We start from the raw sequence: 23,687 nt of genomic DNA, 5'->3' as shown, positions 1-23,687 counted from the left end.
CAGTAAGGCTTCATAAGAGACAGAGTAATAGGTGTTGGGGAAAGACAACTGGACTGGGAGGCAAGAGATTTGAGCGTATACTTAGTATTTGTGTGACCTTGGGCAATGGGAAATAATCTTGAGTCTTCACCTTCCACACATGTAAAATGAAGGGGTTAGATTTTTGTTGATTGTGAAAAAATAAAACAGGCTGAATTTTCATCAACTGAAAAAATAATTAAAAAATAACATATGAATAATATATGGATTAGATCATCTCTTCCAGCTCTGACATTTGAGGGTACTATATTTTAGAAATTAAGAACTAATCAAGTTCAGGTCTAATGATTCTATGACACCAAATTTCATTGTGGTACATAGTATTTTTGGCCAAGTCTTACTCAGTGCTACAGAATCGTGCTTCACTTTTCCCCCTCACACATGTCCATTCAGTTTAATTATGAACTTAAAGAGAAATAGTCCAAAGCACTAAAGATAGCATAATTTGATCCAGAAAGCAATCAGGGCCTTTCTGGGCTTTCTCAGCCACCAGAGCTGCTCCAGCTAAGAAGTGGGATCTACTTCCTATAAACACTAAACAGGAGGGCAAGATGAAAGGCAGGAATATGGAAGGGACCACTTCATGGCAGGTTTCTGCTGATGTAGTTAGTACCTTTAGACATAGAAGGTGCCCAGACAACATGAACATGTTCAGCCCCCTCTCTGACTCTTAACCAGACATTCCTTCCAGATCTTTGGTAGACTCTCACTGACTTCAATGGCTAACACACTACCTTTCTCCTCTCCCCACCATTTTTTCCCTTTCCCATAAGGCTGAAAATTTGTTTTGCTTCCAAGGGAACCAGATTTGAAACCAGATGACCTCAGTTAGAATTCTAGCCCTACTACTTACCACCTACACAAATTTGGCAAGTCATTTCCTCATCTTTCAAATAAGAAGATGTGACTAGATCAATTCGAATTCCTACCAAATCTGACAAGTCTTTTAGTAAGGGAATCAGTTAAAATGGCAAAGCATCTCACCAATTCCCGCTTTTCTTCCACATAACATCACATCATACACATATGTATGTATTCTCATATATGTATGTGTGCATATATATTCCCTTAAAAATAAATATTTACAGTTTAAAAGAGTCTCCAAGTTATAGCCATAAAAGCAGGTTAAATATTGGCACTAAACAAGCAGACAATGTACCTTTGAATCACCAGGCTTTGTACTTTGACTCCTGGACCACAATAGAAACCATCACCGAGACCTAGCCTTCTTATATTCCACCCTAAGCTCTTCACCAGGCTTGCCTGATGATATCTTCTAAGGCCTCTCCTATCTCAGAGGTGACCCACAATCTCCAAGCCAAGGACTACACCTTGAAAAATGACAAAGTATAGAAAGGCAACAAGTCAAATACAGCTCCCCTTTACTGGAAAAAATCAGGAAACAATTGAGCTTCAAACCTCAATACTTATTAAGCATCTACTAATATGCTGAGAACTACACTTGGTCCTGGGGAATACATGGTCCTTTGCTTCATAAACTCATAATCCAGGGGTAGGATATGAGAGGAGAGGTTAGACGACCACTTAGCAAGGATGTTACAGGCAGCATTCATCTGTCAAGAATGCTGAGATTCGGGGTGGCTAGGTGGCGCAGTGGATAGAGCACCGGCCCTGGAGTCAGGAGGACCCGAGTTCAAATCCGGCCTCAGACACTTAACACTTACTAGCTGTGTGACCCTGGGCAGGTCACTTAACCCCAATTGCCTCACAAAAAGAAAAAGAAAAAGAATGCTGAGATTCCCTGTTAGACCTGAGATTCAGTAGGGAAAAAAAATCAATACTCGCAAGTTGGGGTAACTTCATCCATATAAGTAAGTAAAAGAATGTTCCTGTCATTTCTAAATCATCATAACACAAAAAAATGCCTACAAAATAAAATGAAGTCCGTAAAAGAAATAACAAGCAAACAGGTCCAAATGGGAAAAGATCATTTCCGGTTTAGGAGGTATCAGAAGACTTTAGAAGAGGTGGCATTTAAGCTGGGTTTAGAAGACAGGAAAAATTTCAACAGGTAAATGAACAAGATGCAGAGGGGGAGGGAGGAACGAGCAAGTATAAGGAACAATGAAGCAAAGGTCCAGAGGTGAAGCCACAGGGAGTGGCTACTGAACCATGTACTTTCACTGGGGAATAAAGCACATAGAGGCAAGTGAGGTGAGATAAAGCAGAAAGGGTAGGAAGGTGCCAGACTCCAGAAGCCCTGGAATGGCTAAGGAGTAGGGACTTGATCAGATAGGCAATGAGGAGTGACAGAGGGTTTTGAGCAAAGAAATGACATAGATACAACAAGCATTTTGCAAGTGTTTACAGTATATAGATAGGGCATTAAGGATACAAAGGTTTAGATAAAATTAGTCCCTGCCTTCTAAGACCTCAGACTGAATGAGGAAAATTCAGCTATAGCTGAAAGATAAAATGGGTGAGAGTGGAAACTGAGGCAGAGAGCCCAATTAGGAAGTAAATAGTCCAGGCCTAATAGTATAATGGAACACTAAAATTATAGGGCAGCTAGGTGACACAGCAGATAAAGTGCTGGGCCTGGAGTTAGAAAGACCTGAATTAAAATTTAGCCTCAGATACTTATTAGCTGTGTGACCTTTGGCAAGTCACTTTACCCTGTTTGCCTCAGTTTCCTCACCTGTAAAATGAGCTGGAGAAGGAAATGACAAGCTGCTCCTGTGTCTTTGCCAAGAAAACCCAAATGGGGTCACAAAGTCAGATGTGACTGAAACAACTAAACAAGAAGCAAAAAGAACAAAGTGGTAGGGACAGGACTCCACATAATTAATTTCTAGAAAGTAGGAAGAATCACCAGTCAAAAATTGAAGTGTGGTGTTTTTTTGTTGTTTTTATTTTGTTTTTTAACTGTGGAAAGGAAGTAGGATTCATTGAAGCTACTGAAACCTCAATTTCCATGGCAAAACCTAGGGGCTAGTCTTAATAGTCACTTTGGCTCCACACTGGAGGGAGGGAGGGAGGTAGAGAGGGAGAGGGAGAGGGAGAGAGAGCGAAAATGAATGTGGACACATTCAGTATAAAGTCTGCTGCATAACAACTTACATTAACAGCCCCTATTCTGAAGAAAGCCTCATGTATAATCCCAGCCCCCCAGGGTAGTGGTGAGGGTCAATGAGTAAACAATTGTAAAACACTTAGCAGCTCAGTGCCTGGCTCTCAGTAAGTACTACAGAAATGGCAGTTATTATTATTATTATCATCATTACTGCTATTTAGTTCAGAATTCTATTCAATTACTCTTTGCCATCCCTATTCTCTGGGCTCCCCAAACCAAAGCACAGTCATTGCAGCAAACAGGGAAGAAAATCAAATGTGTCCCGAATTTGGCACACAACAAGATGACCAGACTTGACCAAGAACTGGCGGGCCTCTTTCAGACTAGAATCCCGTTCTCATTTAGATTCTGCCATTCTGTTCCAATACAATGCCAATCACATAAATGGTGCCTAGTTAACAAGTAAACAATCTGACATCACATCGTTATACAGAGCTGGAAAGCACCTGAAAACAATGTCCGAGCTGCAGGAACTTTATAAGCCCAGGGCTGGACTCAGACACATAGAACATTCAGAGCATCTTGCCCCAGAACTTCATTTTATAGATAAGGAGACTAGAAGCCCAGAGAGTAAAAAGTGGACTGGCTCAGGTAACCACTAGCTGAGAAAGGCTTCTCAAACCTAGGCCAACATTCCCTCTCTTATACCACGATGCCATTTCCCTGCATTCTCACTGGACATGTGGTCCAAGGATACAAACTGCTGGAGGATTAATCTGTGTTGGGCCCAGGCTGGGCGAGCTGGTTTTCTGTATGTTGTGAAGGCCTTTGCCTTAATTTCTCCAAGCTTGTTTCCTCATTTGTAAAATGTTTCATTTCAAATAAGAGCACTTGAGTCTTTCATTCTGCCATGATGCTCCCTATTCTTGTGAATAGTTTCCCAGGGCACCATGAACTTGGGTGGGGAAAAAATATATATATTTTCACAAAACTCTAATTGAAATTAAGCATTTCCTTCAACTATGAATTTAGGCAACAAACCTAGAAGTATGAGCAGTACCTATGACTTTGTCACCAACAGAAATCAGATCTTTTGATATCATATTTACAACTGTTGCAGTTCTCAAAAGATACACTCATCACTACTTCAAAACTACTATTCCTATACTCACAATTAGATTACATGGGAGTGTTCAGTCTTCCTCTCCACAGTCTATTTCAAACTTACTGGTTTCTCTTGCAATCCTATGTATTTTTATTGTATGCATTCAAAAACATTCTGAGAAAAGATCCCACAGATTTTCTTAGCCTGCCAAAGGGGTCAATGCCACACAAAGAAAGGTTAAGCACCCCTCAACAAAGGAATAGGGTTATTTTGCTCAGCTTCAGAAAGAATGAGGGCAAGTGAACAGAAGTTGCAGGGAAGCACATTTCAGTTCAGTATGAGGACTTCCTAATTAGAACTAATAATGGAGCAAACCACCTTGTAAAATCATTAGCTACTAGACACTGAAGGGCTTTAAGAGCACTAAGATGACTACTTGTCAGGATTGTGGCTAGCAAACAGCAAGCACTTACTGGTTTTTGATTGATTCATATTTCAGGTAAGGATTGAAACAGATGATTTCCAAGGTCTCCTTTGGCCGTGGAATTCTATGAAATAAAACCAGTTTATGCTGTATAACTCGCATTAGGAAGGTGGCCTCACAGTACCAGATTTCAAGCTGTAGTACAAAGCAAAAATTATCAAAACAATCTGGTACTGGCTAAAAAATTGTGGCGGACCAGTGGAATGGATTAGGTACACAATACACACTAGTAAGTAAATGATCATAGTAATCTAGTGTTTGATTAAACCCAAAGATCCAAGTTTTGGGGACAAGAACTCACTGACAAAAATTGCTGAGCAAATTAAAAAGGAGTTTGTCAAAAACTAGGTATTAGGGGCAGCTAGGTGGCCGCAGTGGATAGAGCACCGGCCCTGGAGTCAGGAGGACCTGAGTTCAAATCCGGCCTCAGACACTTAACACTAACTGGGGAAGTCACTTAACCCCAATTGCCTCACTAAAAACAAAAACAAAAAAACTAGGTATAGACCAACATCTCACACTGTATGCCAAGACAAGGTCAAAATGGGTACATGATTTAGACATAAAAGATGATATCATAAGCAAATTAGGGGAGCATGGAAAATTGTACATGTCAGATCTATGGATAAGGGAAGAATTCATGGCCTAAGAGATAGAGAGCATAACGGGATGTAAAATGGATAATTTTGATTACATAAAACCTAAAAGGTTTTGCAAAAAATCAATGCAGCCAACATTAGAAAGGAAACAGGAAACTGGGGAACTAAACAAAAGCCTCATTTTTCAAAAAGAACTGAGTCAAATTTAAATACAAGTTATTCCCCAATGGATAAATGGTCAAAGGATATGAACATGCAGTTTTCAGAAGACCTATCTCTAGTCACATGAAAAATGCTCTAAATCACTATTGATTAGAGGGATGCAAATTAAAAGAATCCTGAGGTACCTCTTCATTCATACCCATCAGATCAACTACTATGACAGAAGAGGAAAATGACAGATGTTGGAGGGGTTATGGGAAAATAGGGACACTAATGCATTGCTGGTAGAGTTGTGAATTGATCCAACCATTCTGGGTAGGAGACTGATTAAAACAACCCTGTAACCAAACTCCTTTTTATTGGGGGGGAGTGAGGAGGGGGGGTTATAAGAAGAGGGCAGGAGGATTCTTAGATACCTTCTCCAAACACAACTGTGCATTACGATCTCACCCTCCTTCAACTCCTTTATTGTCAACATCACTCATTTTGCAATTCTACATTTCACAGTACAGTGGAACAGCTTTTAGCCATAGTTCTACCCCTTAAACTATGTGACTCTAGAAAGCCACTAGCCTTGTATAACAAAGGAATACTTTTATAACCAGTCCTAGTCTTTCCCTCTTGCACTCTAGGCCCAATATAATCAAAAACTGGTTGGTGGGTCATCTCCCCCTGGATATCCTATTGCCATCTCAAACACATACAGAACATAAGTCATCTTTTCCTCAAAATCCATCCAAGCTCCAAACTTCTCTATTTCTTTTGAGGATCTTTCCAGTCACCTAGACTCCCAAACTTCAAGTCATCCCTGACACCTATCATCAATCCTAAATGATTGTTGACTTGACCCTCACAACTCTTTTGGAACCTATGCCCTTCTCTCCACTGACACTGCCACCATCCCTCTTGTCTAGACTAACATACCACAGGTTCTTGTTTCTCCCCATCTCTCCAAAATCTTCTCCACCATTTCCAAAACAGTGTAGGTCTGACCTTGCTATGCTTCTAATCAAGAAGCTTTAGTGGGTCCCTAATGCTTTCAAAATACAGTAAAACTGCAAATTTCCCCATTTGCCTTTAAAGCCCCAGAGTGTAGCTACAGCCTACTCACCAAGGCTTCATGCCTTTTTCACAGGTTGTCCTCAATGACTGGAAGGCCCTCCCCTTCTCCAATTCTTAGTTCCTTTAAGAATCAATTTCAGGGGCAGCTAGGTGGCGCAGAGGATGGAGCACCGGCCCTGGAGTCAGGAGGACCTGAGTTCAAATCCGGCCTCAGACACTTAACACTTATTAGCTGTGTGACCCTGGGCAAGTCACTTAACCCCAATTGCCTCACTAAAAAAAAAAAATTTTTTTTAAATTAAAAAAAAAAAAGAATCAATTTCAGAGTCCTTCCTGATCATCCTACTTGTTCATGTTCTCCCTATCCTCAAACTCTATTTTATTTGTATTTACTTAGGATTATGATCACAGATTTAAGGTGAGAAAGGACTCCAAATGGCATCTAGTGTAATCCCTGCATTTTACAGATGGGAAACTAAGATCCATTTATCAGTTTACATGTTGCTTTACCCAGCAGAACATAATCTCCCTAAGAAGAACTGTTTTCATCTGTTTCTGTAGTCCCAGCACACAGTGGTGTTTGCATAAGATAGGAACTTCAGAAATGCTTGCTGAATTAAAGGAAGTCACTATATTTGTACTAGGTACCTCACAGAATTATGTGTCCCCAAGAACACTGAATTCTTCAAGGGCAGCAAGCCAATTGATATCACCCATAGCACCTACAACAGTGACTTTCATATAGCTAGCGCTCCAATATTGATGCTAGAGATTCAGCAGTTTACTGGATCATCATATATATATGAAAATAAATAAAATAGCCTTTCAGCTACATTCCAATGCATAACATTAACACATGCCCTGAAAAAAATCGGAAATTAAGGAATGGCCGTCAACTGGGAAAGGGCCAAACAAGTATATGAGTGTGATGGAATACTGTGCTATAAGAAATGATGAGAAGGATGATTTCAGAGAAACCTGGAGGAAGTTACATGAAAAGAAGCAAAGTGGGCAGAACCAGGAGAACACTGTACACAGTAACAATAACATTGTTGTAAGGAATTGGTTGTGATTTGGGGTTTCTGTGACCCCATCTTTGGCTGGGATTGGAGGTCCCGGAATGCGCCTGTGCGCACTGGCTCACGCTGGACACCCGCACACCTGCATGGGTCTGGCCAAATTATAATGAGGGAAGCTCGACCATGACGAGAAACCCGGTGAGGACAGGTCAGGTGATCTTCAGCATCCGGAAGCTGGGGGGCTGGCATTTGTAGAGCCACTTGTTAGTTCTGTCAATCAGGGCTGCCAGTCGATTAGCTTGGGGCTGTGTGTGGCTGGCCCTTTTTCCTGTGAGAGAGGGGGCTTCTGAGAGAGAGAAGGAAGGAAAGAGCACTCTGGCATGAGCAGTGGAGGGAGTGAGACGCTGGAACACTGTGCAGTGCGTTCTCTTTAAAACTGCTGATTTCCAGGTGGTGGTGAGTTGAGGATTGTATATTTTTCCTTCCCCTATTCCCTTTTTCTTTGTCCCTAGTTCTATTAACCTTACTTGTGTTTTAAATTTGTTCCCATGAATAAACCCTGTTTTGTTTTTTTTAAAAGGCTGTTAATCTCCTTTCTTACCCCAATATTAAGGTGAGCTGCCCAGTTAACACACTCCCCATATTAAATTTGGCCCTTACATTGTATAATGATCAACTGTGAATGACTTAGCTATTCTCAGTGATATAATGATCCAGGACAATTCTGAAGGACTTATGATGAAAAATGCTATCCACCTCCAGAGAAAGAACTGATGGAATCTGAATGGAGATCAAAACAGTTTTAAAAAACCCCAAAACTATTTTTCTTCAGGGTTCTTTTGTCTGCTTTCTTTCACAACATGGCTAACATGGAAATATGTTTTGCATGACTGCACATGTATAACCTATATCAAATGGCTTGCCTTCCTCAAGCGAGGGGGGGAAGGAAAGGGAGGACAGGATTGGAACTCAAAATTTTAAAAAAGACTTTAAAAATTGTTTTTACATATAATTGAAAAAAATTTTGAAGCTTAAAAAAAACCAAACATGCCCTGGCATATAACAGTCATATTGTGACCTCTGGAAGCAAATCTGAAAAGGAATCCCATTTAGTAATAACAGCCTTTGCCCAATCCTAAAAACTCCTTACCTTCCCTTAGCCCACTGGTTCTCAATGTGTAGTCCAGGGGCCACGAGACCCTTTCAGAGGATCCACAAGATCAAAGTTACTTCATAATAATACAGCAAACATTGATAGATATATCCATAAAATAAAAGATCTTTGGAGAGATACTAAATAAATCTTAAGAATGAAAGGAGAAAATGACTAATATGGAAATGTTTTACATGATTGCACATGTATAACCTATATCTGCTTACCACTGCAGGGAGCGGGGAGGGGAAGAAGAAAGGGAGAGACAGAATTTGGAACTCAAAACTTTTTTTTTAAAAAAGCAAATGTTGGGAGCAGCTAGGTGGCACAGTGGATAGAGCACCAGCCCAGGATTCAGGAGGACCAGAGTTCAAATCCAGCCTCAGACACTTGACACTTACTAGCTGTGTGACCCAGGGCAGGTCACTTAATCCTTATTGCCCAGCAAAAAAAGAAAAGAAAAGAAAAAAGAAAACGTTAAAAAAATTAACATCTATTAATTTTTTTAAAAAGAATGTCAAAGGGTTCTGAAACCAACAAATTTAAGAACTACAACTATAGTCATTACACAGTAGTTTATGGATTACCATGGGCAAGTCACATCCCTTCTTTAGGGACATCTGGTAAAATGAAAAGTTTGGACTAGATTACCTTTCAGCTCTGTGTTCTAAGATCCCATCCAATTCACAGAATTTCAGGAGCTGAAGGAACCTCAAATACCATATTTTCCACCTGATAACTTCAAAAAGAAGTCTTATGAACCTTTATTTGAAAGCCTATTCCACTTCTGTAAAGCTCTCATTGTTACAAGTTTTTCTTTATATCAAGTCTCAATCTGTTTCTCAGCAAGTCCCACCCATTGCTCCTATTCTGTTTTCTGGGGCCAAGCAGAACAAACTGAATACCTCTTCTATGAGAGCCCTTTCAAATACTTCAAAACCATTATCATGCCTCCTCCCTTCCCTTTTCCAGGCTAAACAGCCAACATTCCTTCCACCTATCCTCATATAGCAGGATCCTTCAATTTATCAGTATTAACTGTGATGTCCGTTACTGAACACAGCAATGTAGTGTAGTCTGATTACAGTACTCTTGCATACTATACACCATTTCTCTCCATGCAAACCAAAAGAATAACTTTCTTGACTGCCATACCACAACACAATGCTGATGAATATTAAACAATCCACTAAGATCACGACATTCGGTGTTCAACAGTCCTTCTCTGCATCTTACTTCTATATTCTTTAAGATCCTTTCAGCACTACCATTGTATATTTTATATTCTTATTCTGTTCTAACTAAAACTCCTCAGATCTGACAGTCTACATTCAAAGATTCCTGGATTCTAAATTATAAAATAAACCCTTCTGATTCTGACACTGTGTTCTAAATGAAAGAATCACTTATAAAGCAGAAAACCAGACATTGACCCTACATCTGAACACAAACCTTCAGAGCGGCTGAGTCTGTAAGCAAGGGATTCCTGGCTACATAACAGCCCCACTTAGTGCCACAGAGACTCAGACTTTCCAGGAATTTCACGCCCAGAAGTCCAATCGGAAAGAACTTGTTGCCAGTGTAACACTAACCTCGGTCTGGAAAGACGCTGGTGACCTAGGGGGGTGTGATTACATTTGTTACAGACACATCCTGCTGACGAAAGGTGTGATGAAAGCTTCAAAATTCACTGGGGCCTGAAGGTGGGGGCGCAGACTTTAGAGGAGGTTGAGGAACAAGCAGTCCATACCAACATCAAACTGCATTGGGAGTTTGGAAGTTGCCTCCTGTTACTTGCTGTAGGGGGTGTTATCTTTGAAACAAAGTATGTATGAGGTAGGTCCCTACAAGCAAAGTTACATTCTGACACCCCATAGGCAGAGATAAAAATCCACTGTCTTAAACAACAGATTCCATTCAGTAGCTTCAAGGCACAGTGGATCCGAACTTTTTATAGCAAAAGCCTTTAAGGAACAAGGTATTCCACACAGCTGTTTTCCTGATAGCTGAAAGTTATTAAATACTTCCCAGCCTTCTTAAAAAGCACACAATGAACATAATTCAACTTTTCTTGACAATTTAAAATCACCACTGTAACATCTTAGGATACAGTGTGGCGAGTGGAGGGGAAAAAACAACTCTGAAGCCAGGTGAACTGAGTTTGACTTGTGGCTCCTCCAGTTACTCGTGTGACCATAGGCAGGCCAATCAGCATCCTGTGGTAGAAAGAACACTGCCTTGGGGATTAGAGAACTTAGATTTAGATGGTGACAGTTACTCACTACCTCTATCATCTTCGTGGGCAAGTCACCACTCCAAAGCCTTACTTTCCTTCATCCTTAAAATAAGATGACTAAGTCTCTAAAGTCTTTTCTTGGTCTAATAATCCTCTGTTTCAAAATCACTTCAACCTTATGAGGCTCAGTTAGCTAATCTTTATAATAAGGAAAATCCCATAGTCAACCCAAATTAATTCACTGCTCCCCTCAAATCAGATTCACTCGACTGTGGTCTACAATTGATGTTATTTTGAGTGTATTTCTATAGAACACTTTCTTAAAGAAGTCTTAGAGAGTAGCCTGTACTGAATCAAAAGGAGCATAAAGTGAGGAAAAGAGGAATGTGATACATTATGGGATTTTTGGTTGACTATTCATACTTGTTACAAGGGTTTGGTTTTTTTCTTTTTGTTTTCAAGGGGAAGGGGGAGGGATGGGAAAGGGGAAGTGGGATAGGGTTTCCCCCTAAAATAAGAGAACAGAAGGAAAGCCAAGGAGTCACAAACAAGCAAGACAACTTTCAAAGTTCCATGCTGAATTTATTATATACTTGAAAAGAAAGCTCTACCAAAGAAATGTGCAATTTAATATACAATTTTCTTCTGTTCTTTGTATATGCAAATTTTCTATTTGGTATTAAGTTCAGAATAAAAAAAAATTTAATCCATACCAATAAGAATGTGATCTGCTATTAAATATCTATATTTGCACAGTGCTTCAGAGTTGACAAAGCACTTCCATAAATATTTTTTAATCTTTAAACCAAGTCTTTGAGATAGTTGAACACACACCATTGTGCCCATTCTCCAGAAGCACAGAAGTCAGAACTCTTAGCTCTAAGATTTTCTTCCAAGTTGCTGGCTCATCAATCAGTCAGAGAACATGAGTTATTGTTTCAAGGAGATTCAAAAAAACAACAACAGCAGAGGCCAGATGCTTAATACTTATTGACTGATTTCTTATTTATAAATAACTAAGCATAGTTTCCAGGCTGAAAGGGGGTGATTTTCTGAAATCTATGTATTCTCACACTGCAGGAACAATCATGAATTTTCACAACATTGTGCCTACATTTTCCCAAGCACTTATATTTAATCTGTATTATATCTGTGAACATTTTTCATCTTCCTACTCCTCCTTCCCTAGTCCTAGCCATATCACTTAACCTCTCTCAGACTCAAGTTTCTTCATCTATAAAATGGAGATAATCATAGCACCCACCTCCCAGGGTTGTTATAAGGATAGCATGAGATATTTGTAAAGTGCTTTGCAAACCTTAAAGTGCTAGAAGAATGTGAACTATTACTACTATTGCTGATACTACTACTATTTCCATATCTTAACGTGACATTGCAGATAGTAAGCTGTTTGTTGTTTGTCCTTTGTTGTCGAAGAGGACCCATGACACATGTCACGACTTGCAATGAATTGGAGTTAAGTGAGAAAGGGTTGTACAAAGTCACCAGCCTTATTTTCTCTAGAGCCATCTGGGTCCAGTGGCAAGATACATCATCAGGGCGACTGGAGATGGCTCTGGATATTTTTAAGGAAATTGGGGTTAAGTGACTTGTCCAGGGTCACACTGATAAGTGTCTGAGGTGAGATTTGAACTCAAGTCCTCCTAGCTCAGGGCCAGTGAGCAACCTGCCCCAGATAATAGGTACTTACTATATGAGTGCATGACTTGGTTCCAGAGGGCTACAAAAACACCTGGGTGTGAACTGATCCAAGCATTTTGGAGAGCAATTTGAACTATGCCCAAATGCTATAAAGCTGTGCATACCCTATTGAACCCAGCAAGACACTACTAGGTCTTTTCCCAAAGAGGTCAATAAAAAAGGGGAAAAGGACCCACATGTACAAAAATATTTATAGCTGCTCTTTTGTGGCTGGCAAGGGAATTGGAAATTTAGGGGATGCCCATCAATGTGGGGAATGGCTGAACAAGTTGTGGTATATTAATGTAATAGAATACTATTGTGCTATAAGAAATGATGAACAGGCAGATTTCAGAGAAACCTAGAAGGACTTACATGAACTGATACTGAGTGAAGTGAGCAGAATCAGGAGAACATTGTACACAGTAACAACATTGTGTGTTGATCAACTGTGATGGACTTGACTCTTCTCAGCAATGACAATGGTCCCTAGATAGTTTCGCAAGGACCTCATGATGGAAAATGCTCTCCAAACAGAAAAAAAACCACAACTAGTGGAATCTAGGATGCAGATTGAAACCATAGCTATCTTCTTTTTTTTTGTTTTTCTCTTTGAGGTTTTTCCTTTTTGCTCTGATTCTTCTTGCAACAGCATGACTAATGCAAAAATGTTTAATGTGATTGTACACATATAACCTATATCAGATTGCTAGCTGTCTTGGGGGGGCAGGGGGGAGGAAGGGAAGAAAAAATTGAAACAAGAAATCTTATAAAAACAAAATGTTGCAAACTATGTCTACATGTAACTGGAAAATAATATTTTTATGGAAAAAAACCCACCTGGGGACCTAATTGGCTACGAAAAGGGTGTGAAAAGAAAAAGAGAAGCTCCTTCTACCAGTTTAGGTCTTTACCTTCTCAGCAATGTAATGTCAAAGTCTACAGCTGCCTAGAGCACTGGGTTAAAAGTTACCCTCCTCCAACCAGGAGAACATTGTACATCAGGTAACAGCAACATTGTGGAGATGATCAACTGTGAAAGACTTAGGCTCTTCTCAGCAATACAATGATCCAAGACAATTGCAAAAGACTCAATAAGAAAATGCCTCTCACATCCAGAAAAAAGAAATGTGTGTGGATTCGGAATGCAGATTGAACCATTTTCTACTTTTTGTGTTTTTTTCTTTTTGAGGTTTTCCCCCTCGTGTTCTGATTCTTATGACTAATGCAGAAATATGTTAATGTGATTGTTACAGTAGTATTAACCTATATCAGATTGCTTTTGGTCATGGGGAGGGCAGGAGGAGTGGGAGAAAAATTTGGAACTAAAAATCCTATGAAAACAAATGTTGAAAACTATCTTTACAAGTAACTGGAAAATAATAAAATACTTTTATGATTTAAAAAAAAAGTTACCCTGCCTCCTCAGAGGCAGGATCTAAACCCAGATCTTCTGGGAGGCTACTTCTTATCAAGTCTGCTAAGGTACCTCAGGTGCTGGAGATAAAGAGAGTACATTTTCTTAAAGAGACAAGACCCAGTCAGACACAAATCCCTCAGGGTCATCCCTCTTTCCTTCTCCCTTGGCATCCATTATATAGTTTCCAAATTTGTCGATCTACTAACCCAACCACCACCCTAGTCAAGCCCCACATCATTGCTGCAATTAGAGGCACTTTGATTGGTCTTCCTGTTTCACTTTCCTCCCCTCTTCAAGCTATCTTCCATACAACTGCCAAATTGTTATTCCATAATCCGAGGTCTGACCAAGTCACTTCCCTGATCAAAATCCTCCTTGGCTCTCTTTTGCCCCTAGGATAAAATACTAACTCTTTTATTAGACATGGAAAGCTGCAGCCCATCCCTCCTGACTTGTTTCCCATCATTCTCCTCACTGCAGGCTCCAACTAAAAGATGGGCTATTTGCATTTCCCTGTGTACAACACTATCCCTCACCTATGCCTTTGCCCAGGAGGATCTGAGGCCTTGGATGTCTCCCCCCCACACCTTAGAATCCCCAGCTCCCCCATGAGGCCTTTCCTGATTGTTCCTCCAACTTTAAGTATTTCTCCTGGTCCCTATCAAAACTACTTTGTATTTCCTCATTAGTGTACACACTGACAACAGTAAAATGTAAACTCCTGGAATGCAGAGCCCTGGTCCATGTTGACCCCTGGCAAGCAGAGACTTTTGGCCCCTGAGGACCCAGGGATTCCTAACATGATCCCTTGCATGGAGCTGTTACTTGCTAAATGCTTGCTGCCTAGCACTCAATTCCTGGTGGTATTCTGAAGTGGCACCTGGAGTTGGCCTTAACTAAAGAGCATTTCAAGGGGGCAGCTAGGTGGTGTGCAGTGGACAAAAGCACCAGCCCTAGAGTCGGGAGGACCTGAATTCAAATCTGAACTCAAGCACTTGATACTTACTAGCTGTGTGGACCCTGGGGCAAGTCACTTAACCCCTCATGCCCCTGTCCACCAAAAATAAAATAAAAATAAAGAGCATTTCAACAAGTGAGAAAGGACTTTCTAACATAGGGAATGGCTGAAACACAGGCACAGAAAGGGATTGGGGTTTGGCAGGGAGAGGGTGTTGAAGAAGAGACGCTGGGGGAGGAATAAGACAGTCTCATTTGGTGGAGACCAGAAGGCCTCCTGGTTCATGCCTGTCTCCCCACATTCTAATCCTTCCAACAGAGCTGCCAAAGTGATTTTCCTAAAGCACAAGTCCCCTTGTGTACTTCAACTCCAGCAACTCCCTATCATCTCTAGGCTTAAATAGGAACTCTTGTTTGGTATTCAAATCTTTTTCTTCACAAAATGGCATCAACTGACTTTTTCTAGTTTTAATTCTATTGCTCCCTTTCACGTTGCAGTCTAGGCCAGAGTTGTCCAAAAGGTAGCCCCTAATAAATGTTAACTGGGAAAGGTTTAGCAAATAAAAATACAACGCAACCCAGATAACGTTAACTTGTGACTTTCTAAGGTCAACATGCAGGGACTGGGCCCTTTCTAAGTGGACACCACCAGTCCCAGGCTATCTGGGCCCTCACACAGGATAGGATGTCCATCTCATCTTCAGGCCTCTGCACTTCCTCTTCACTTCTGTCTCTGAGAATCCCTTGTTTTCTTTAAGCCTTAGCTCAAGCACCATCGTGCCACATGAAGGTCTTAATCTCCTCCAACCAACCATTGGACCTCTTCATCAAAAACTGCCCTGTATCTACTTTGAATTAGACTTATTTACCAACTGTTTGTCTGCCTTCGAGGGGCCATCTCACTTTTGTGTTTGCATTCCACTGTGCTACCTACTTACTAAAAGGCACTTAGAATGGCTCATTTCCTGGTTTACTAAAAACTCTGATCCCTTACTCTGTATTCCATATTACAACCATGGAAGGGCTTTGAGCCCTGGTGGTGGTTAATAACAGAAGAGTGCTAAGATCAGCTCTCTACAGATCAGATCATTAATCTGGCAGTGGTATAAATGATGGATTGGAAAGAGGACAGGCTGTAGAACAAGTGGGTTTACAGACTCGGCAATCTCTGTGCTGCTACTTTTGCTATCTCCCACAGTGATAGAACAAGCCTAGATCCCTCCTTCTGCTAAGAGAGCCTTCATAAGCTTGAAACCAGCCCTCAGACATCCTCAGCTGCTTCTACTCATCCTTGTCCACCACTGTCTCCAATCATGTCTCCATCCTATGACTACATAGGTTTTTTCAAAATTCTTCCCTAAAATGTAGTAGCCAAAGAGATCACAATGAAAAATGCTCATAGAAAGGCCTGTTACCACAGACAGGTCAGTGAAAACAGAGAAAAGGAGACAAATGTGAAATATTACAGAAGTAAAATCAACACATGTTAGGGGAACTGAAGGGTTATTGGGGATGAGGGGAATTGAAAGAAAAAAATCAAAGACAATAACCAATGTTTCAAAACAGGAGATCTGGTAAATGAGTTTTACCACTTAGAGGAAAAAAGGCACAATAGTTGTCTGCCTCATTTTAGCAAGCACGCACATTAAATGCATATATATCCATGCTAAGAGACTGTAGGCTTCCAATGAACTTTACATACAGACATGGTGGGTGTCCTTACCAAAACGGTTTCCAGACTCTTACTATCCCAGTAACCTGCCCCTAGAAAAGCTCTAGATTTTCAAAATGTGAGACTGAGAATTTTATATAAGAGTCCAGATGTGGTCTGACCATGGTTGAGGACTTGGAACTATTATTCTCCCTCTGTTAAGGTAGGTAGGATCTAGTCTATTCAGAGGAATTATCATTTCTGAAGGCTCCATGGAAATAAAACAATTTTGTACCAAGCCAGTTAATGATGTTAAAAAGTAAATCATCAAGTTTGTTCAGAATTATGCTTTTCTGATCAGAGAATATTTGTTTGAGTGAGCTGTAATTACAATACCACCAACCCATCAAACAAGTATCACCCCCCCCCCCAAAACAACTGACATTATATAGACCTTTGAGGCTTACAAAGCATCATTACCTAACCTCATTTTAACAGAACAATCCTGGGAGTTGGCTGGAGATGGTGGAAGATGGCTTTATTATACCAAAGGCATGACAAAATGCCCATTTTACAAATCTTGTTAGAGAGGAGACTCAAACTCAGATCTAGGAGAGGACTATACCTTAATATTTCTGATAAAGATGTACTATACTGAATATAATTATACTTCTTGAAGGCAGGGCCTGAATTTTTCTTCGTATCCTGAGTATCTTCCCCAAAATATGGGGCTAAATGTTTGAATTGACTAAACACAATTCTCCTAAAATGAGATCTCTTTGAAAGTAAATATAGGTTAAAAAAAAAAAGCCAATTAATTACACAGACCGTACTCATAGTATAGATGTGGAATGTTGGTTGTACAGGGGACTATAGTCTATACTCAACCCAATATCAATCACATAACGTACCTACTATGTGTCCTGACCCCAGCAAGTCTAATACAGAAACAATATTTGATAGCTTCTGCCCTCAAGGAACACACCAGTCTAACTTAGACGAGCAGCTTAAGTGCCTTCTACCACTGTCCAACTTTTAGGTCACTTTAATCAGCTTTATTAATGCTTAGCTGGAAACCTCAGTGCCTTCCTGAATAAGCAGCTCTGGCATACTATGACAGAGAACTAATAAAGGTTAGAGCTGGAAGAGACCACAGAGACTATCTAATCCAATAACCGCTCCCCCTCTTTTACAGATGACTAAACAGGTTTCAAGCAAGAGAAGTTGCCCCAAGTCACCAGGCCACAAAAACCTGCACCCCAAGTACCCTGACTCTCAGTTCGGTGTTCTTTACAACATAACATACAGGACACTCAGTATGACACAGGTTTAGAGCAGGTCACCATAAGTACACATGCATTCTGTTTGGATGCTGATCAGGACTGTCAAACTCACCAAGACAAATAAGTGATGATGTAAAAACAGATTATTAGAAAGTGTCAACTAGTCTTTATTTTCGCTTCAACTACCAACTTTAACGCCCTGTCCAAGACATCTGAGAGAATCCATTTTCCAGATGATACCATACCCCCAAATTTTCAGTCAAGAGCAGCCATAGTTCCCTATGAAGCACCAAGATTAGAAAAACTCCAGCCTCTGGGATAGCTAAGTAGCACAGTGGATAAAGCACTAGCCCTGGATTCAGGAGGACCTGAGTTCAAATCCAGCCTCAGACACTTGATACTGACTAGCTGTGTGACCCTGGGCAAGTCACTTAACTCTCATTGCCCTGCAAAAAAAAAAAAAAAAGAAAGAAAAAGAAAAACTCCAGCTTCTATGAGCTTGGATTTAGGGATCCCTCCTAAAGGGAACAATGGGGCACATCCCAAACCTCAGCTAACCACAAAATAAGCTCACCCAGAAGAAGGGAAGAGTAGTTACACCTAGGACAATGTTTCCTCAATGGTGTTCCATGGAACCCTGATACTCCAAACTACGTGAACAGAGGTTCCATGAGAAGATGGCAATGCTAATTGTTTTGTCCTATAATTGATTTTTAAAAGTATTTTATGAGGCAATTTTTTGAGCATAAAACAGGTGTAAATTTCATCTAATTTCCATGGCTAGCTACATTTTTATCCTGGGGGTTTTCCCCCTTATACCCCCAAACTTCCCTAAGATTTATGGAGTCTACTGATGTACTTTGAGCCTCTCATCATATTGCTAAATTAGGATTATGGCAATCACCATCTTTAAGCAGACAAGGGCTGGTAGCAGATTTGAGAAGGAAGAAGAAAACAAACTTGGTGCTCTGATATCTCCCAGCCTCATTCAGATCACACTTGCCCTATTACATGTGACAACATGTGGGGGAGGGGATCACAGATTAGGGCAGGGGTCCCCAACAGGTCAACTGGCAAACCTGACTTGGTCAATCGTGAGCTGGCAAGCTAACAAGACTTCTCTAGGAGGTGGGGGCAAGGAAAGGGGAGGAGAAAAGAAATGGGAGCAAAGAACAATGGCTTTTAAAAGATGCCAATATGGTCCTCTTCCCACCTGACGAGGCCTAAGGAGGCTAGAAGCTGTACTCCACAGGGCCAAATAATCATCCACAAGAAGGAAGTCTCACACTTTTGGTCACTGGGGGTACTCAATCTTTCTCACATAAATAATAAATGGATCCTTGTATTAGGCTATGACCTAGCAAAGAGTGAACAGGGCCCAGCCACAGCAAGTAGAAATTCTTCTGGTTGGAGGCTATGCAGAATGCCAGGGACTAAGGAAGGAAGAGAAAGTATAATGAACCACAGAATGACATTAGGCCTAAATCCAGTGAACATATTCACTGGCAACTAGTGTGAGAAGACTTAGTTTCTCCAGTCCAAGGTGAAAAGCTCAATGTCCACACAGCAACGTTCCGCCTGTTTTCAGAGTCCCTGAGTCACTCCAGCATTAACACTAGGCAGCAAGTAAACCTCAGGTGGATAGAGCAGAGGCATGAAGTTAGTTATTCACATACATAGGTATGTGAATACATGAACACATATATATACACCAGCAGAAACAACCACATCTGTCTTATTGTACTTCCTTCAAAAACTTCCCAAAAGGGTAAAAACCATGGATATACAGGAATCCCACCAAACTCACCACCTCCTCTTACACTTCCTCAAACTCGTAATTACCACCCAATTTTTAAGAACATACACAACAAAGGGAGGGGTGCTAAACTTGGACGCTAATCAGATTAGGGACTCAAATCACTGGGAACAATAAAACTCAGCACAATAAACAAGGACCCTTTTCCCTCCAAACACATACCAGCTCTAACATTCTATGGTTTATGGTAACTGAACCACATGGACTCCCAATTATTCAAGCCCAAGATATTTCAGTGAAACAGTCTGAAGCAAAAACCATCCTTATGTCAGCTACCCATTTTCAATATCAAACTTTTAAAAAGCAATTTTTTTATAGACTAACATGAAGTAGCTCAGATAACTAATCTAATGGAGGAGCCCCCTTACCACCCACCTTCTCCAAAGGCTGAATAACTACAGTCAAACTTCTGGTTTTAACAAATGGGTGTCCAAACATCAATCACATTTTGGAATGTATCTCAAGCCATTCCCAAAGATCCTGCCCTCCCCCATACCTACCACCCCTCTCACATGTGGCTACCCTGCTCTCTCCAGCAGAGCCTTCCTGTTTCCATCCTCAAGTTGTTTGTTCACAGGCAGACAGCAAACATCTCCAATGATTTTTTTTTAAACAGCTTCTGCTCTGGAGAAGGGAGGAGACAAGCTGTGTATGTGACTTCAAGAACTGCCTGTTTGGACAATTCTGTCAAGAATATTCACCAGGTCCATGGCATTTTATTTCCCCAAATTCCATTTGGTGATAGGCAATCTGAATGAAGCCCCCTACCCATACATGCCAGGGGTCTTTTCCCTTATGCACAGTAATATTAACTTCTCTCCTTCACGTCTGGTATCCTGGTCACCCTCTCAGTTTGTTTAACATCAATCTGTTCTTTTCCGGTGGCGAGTGGCCTAGAAAAATGGCTACAAATTCACTATGAACCACCCCTATTCCCCCCACTTCCCATCACCATCCATAGTCGCAGTAATTCCACATATGCCCCAGCTTTCTCTGGTTATTTTTTTAAAGTTCTCTCTCCTTGGTTCCCCCTAACCCCTTCCAAACACAGCCACCCCCACCCCCAGGTTGAATCCTTTGTACTTTATAAGCCTCACTTCTGAGAGTTGAGCAGATGGATTTTGTCCATGAGCTGGGGAGCACTCCGGGAAGGGGAAATGGAGACTAATAGAGGCCACCCACAGGGAAGGGGGGGAGGGAAAAGAAGCCCACTGTGAAGTAGTTGAGGGTGGGGGTTGGGGGTGGATTTCGTGCCAGCATCATCATCATCTCAGTTTTCCAAAGTAAGGCACAACCCCTACACAAAAGGACAAACCTGAAAGGGGGAGACTATAGGGGGAGGTGGGAAGATGAGAGGATAAGGGGATGGGGGAGGGGGGGAGAGTACGAAAATATGCCCCTTAAAGGACTATAAAAAGTATCTAGACTCCAAATCCCACCAGTTTTAAGCCTTGAGAAAGGGGAAAAGAAAAAGAAGGGTGTGGGAAACTATGGGAAAACCTCCCTTCCCCAAGTGGGGGAAGGGCACAATACTATCCAGACAGAGATCTAAATCCCTGGTCTGAAAGGGTGGAGTGGGGTAGCAGTGAAGTAGGGAAACCTCAGCCCTTCAAGCCCCCTCTCCCCCCAACTAAAGGAAGGGTACAAGGTCTCTAGACACCAAGACCCAACAGCCCTGGCCCCTGCAAAGGGGGAAGAGGGTGGGGGTGGGGCAGGGGATGTGTGTCAGACAGAACAAGAGAGAAAATAGGAAAACCACACCAAAACCTACCACCTTGGGCCCCTGCAAAAAGGGGTGTGAGTGAGGGAGAGATGGGTGTGTGGGTGAGAGACAGGACACACACACACACACACACACACACACACACACACACACAGTGGGGGGTTAAACCTCTGTTGGCTCTCCCCTCTAATGGGGGGGACGGGGACAAAGTGCCTAGTCGGGTTATTAACTGTGGTTACAGGAAGCCCCCACTTACACCTGGGGGAGACCTCTCAACCCCACTTTAAGGGTTTCCTGAAAACAAAGCCAAGGGGAGATGGGTTGCTGAGGATTAAAGGGGGAGTAGAGTGGGGAAAAGGGGGTGTCTGAGCAGGAAGTCTGAGAAAGGGAAAGGTAGTCTCAGAGGAAGGAGGGGGGCTTCGGGGAGAGGGGTCAGGGAAGCAGCGGCGGGGGGAGGAACTTAGCAGGAAGTCTGGGGAAGGGGAGGTTTCGGGGTGGGGGGTCCAGGGAGAAAGAACTCAGCAGGGAGTCTGGGAAGGAGGAGGGGATCTCGGCCAAAGGGGGGTTTCGACGGCGGGGGGAGGGGAATCGGGGAAGGGGGAGGGAAACAGGGAGCTTGGGGAAGGGGAGAGAGGGTTACGAAAGAGGGAGGGGGTCTGAGCAGGATCAAAGAAAATGCGTGTCTCGCCTCCCTTTCATCATCAGTCCGGGGACGGCGGGCGGTGCAGGACCAAGGCCAGGAGCAGGGTCGCCCCCGCCCCCTGCCCAGGGGTTTTACCTCAGGGTCCGGGCGATCACCAGCGGGGCCCCGCAGCCCCCACCCCCGCCGCCGCCGCCGCCGCCCTCCTCCTCATAGCTGGGGTGGGGGGCCGCCGCCTCCGCCGCCGCCGTTACCGACGCTCCTCCTTCTCTTCCTCAGCGTCTGCTTGCTCGGCGCGGCTCGGCCTGTGGTCTCTTTAAGCCCCTATCGCCGCCGCCGCCGCCTCTTCCTCCCCGCCGGCTCCGAGTCAGGCTCCGGCTCCGGCTCCCCCTCCCCCGCCCGCCGCGGCGGCCCGGAGCCCGCCCCGCAGCAGCCAGTGTGGGCAAAGCGACGCCTCCACGTACGCCGCCAGCGTAAGGGCAGCGCCGGCGGGCGGAGGCAGGGAGAGGCCGCTACGCCACGCTCTTGGCGCAGACGCCTTTCGGGGATGCCGGTGGCGGGGGGGAGGGGCGGCTGCTACGCCACGCTCTCGGCGCAGTCGCCTTTCGGGAAAGGGAAGGGGGGGGGGGAGGAAGAGGCCACTACGCCGCGTTCTTGGCGCAGCCGCCTTTCGGGGATGCCGAAGTGGGAGGAGGAGGAGGAGGAGGAGGAGGACGACGACGACAACGACGACGACGACGAGGGGAGGGGGGGAGTGGAGAAGGAAACGTGCGCAGGCGGCAGGCCCACTCCACGCAGCCCGCCCGCGCAACTGGCGCAGGAAGTGTTCAAGAATGAGAGACTGGGAGGGATAGGCAAGGAGGAAGCGCGGAGGCGGGGGAGACGCGGCTTTGGGGGAAGCCGAAAGAGCAGCCGTTTCGCGACAACGATCGCGCTTTCCGGCCGCTGGAAAGGTGACGTCCACAGTTGTCTCCCGCCCACCGTCCTCGCCAATCGCGAGTCGACAGACTCTGAGCAAGCCGAGGAAGGGGTGGGGGGCTCGGATCTTCGGAGGCCTCTTGACGCCCCCCCCTACCCCACCCCACCCTGGCGTTTCCATGATGCCGCGGAGGCGGGTTGCCATGACGCCGCCCGCGCCGTCGTGGGCATTGCATCACCATCTCGCCATTTTACGTCAATAGCGTGAGCCACGGCGAGGCGCCGCCCGCCCTCCTGGGGCGGATGTCGCGACAGTTCCGGCTCCTTACAGCGATTAGGCGATAGGAGGGTGGGGCCCAGGGGGAAAGGCTAGGAGCTGTCCTGACGTAACCTCGAGGGAAAAGCCTTCCCATCCAACCCCTGCCAGTGTGGCTCCGGCCTAGTCACTCCCCCTCTCTGGAACTCAGTTTCCTCTTTTGTAAAAAGAGGTTGGGCCCCAGTACCCCCTTTTCAATAAATCCTAGGAAGGTGACTGAGAGTCAGAGACACTCTCAGGAGCTCCCAGACGGCCAGAGCCGGGAAGAGCCGTAGAGGCCGCTGAAGTCCAGCATCCTTATGTTAGCAAGGGAACTTGGGCCCGGGGAGGTGACTAGAGGTCACCCAGCAAGCAAATGTCAGAGCTCGG

At 43.3% G+C, this 23,687-nt stretch overlaps 1 protein-coding gene across 1 annotated transcript in view; it reads right to left on the bottom strand.

Annotated features, from left to right (window-relative positions):
• Positions 1-22,450, bottom strand: part of CSNK1G2 (casein kinase 1 gamma 2) — a 93,158-nt gene extending 70,708 nt beyond the window's left edge. The window contains exon 1 of the mRNA XM_044002331.1: positions 22,223-22,450. The gene's annotated coding sequence lies outside the window, so the exon portion shown is untranslated. The remainder of the gene's footprint in view (positions 1-22,222) is intronic.
• Positions 22,451-23,687: the final 1,237 nt, after the last annotated feature.

This window comes from Dromiciops gliroides, chromosome 1 (assembly GCF_019393635.1).
Source record: "Dromiciops gliroides isolate mDroGli1 chromosome 1, mDroGli1.pri, whole genome shotgun sequence".
Lineage (NCBI taxonomy): Eukaryota > Metazoa > Chordata > Mammalia > Microbiotheria > Microbiotheriidae > Dromiciops > Dromiciops gliroides.
This window is presented reverse-complemented; position numbering and strand designations above follow the sequence as displayed.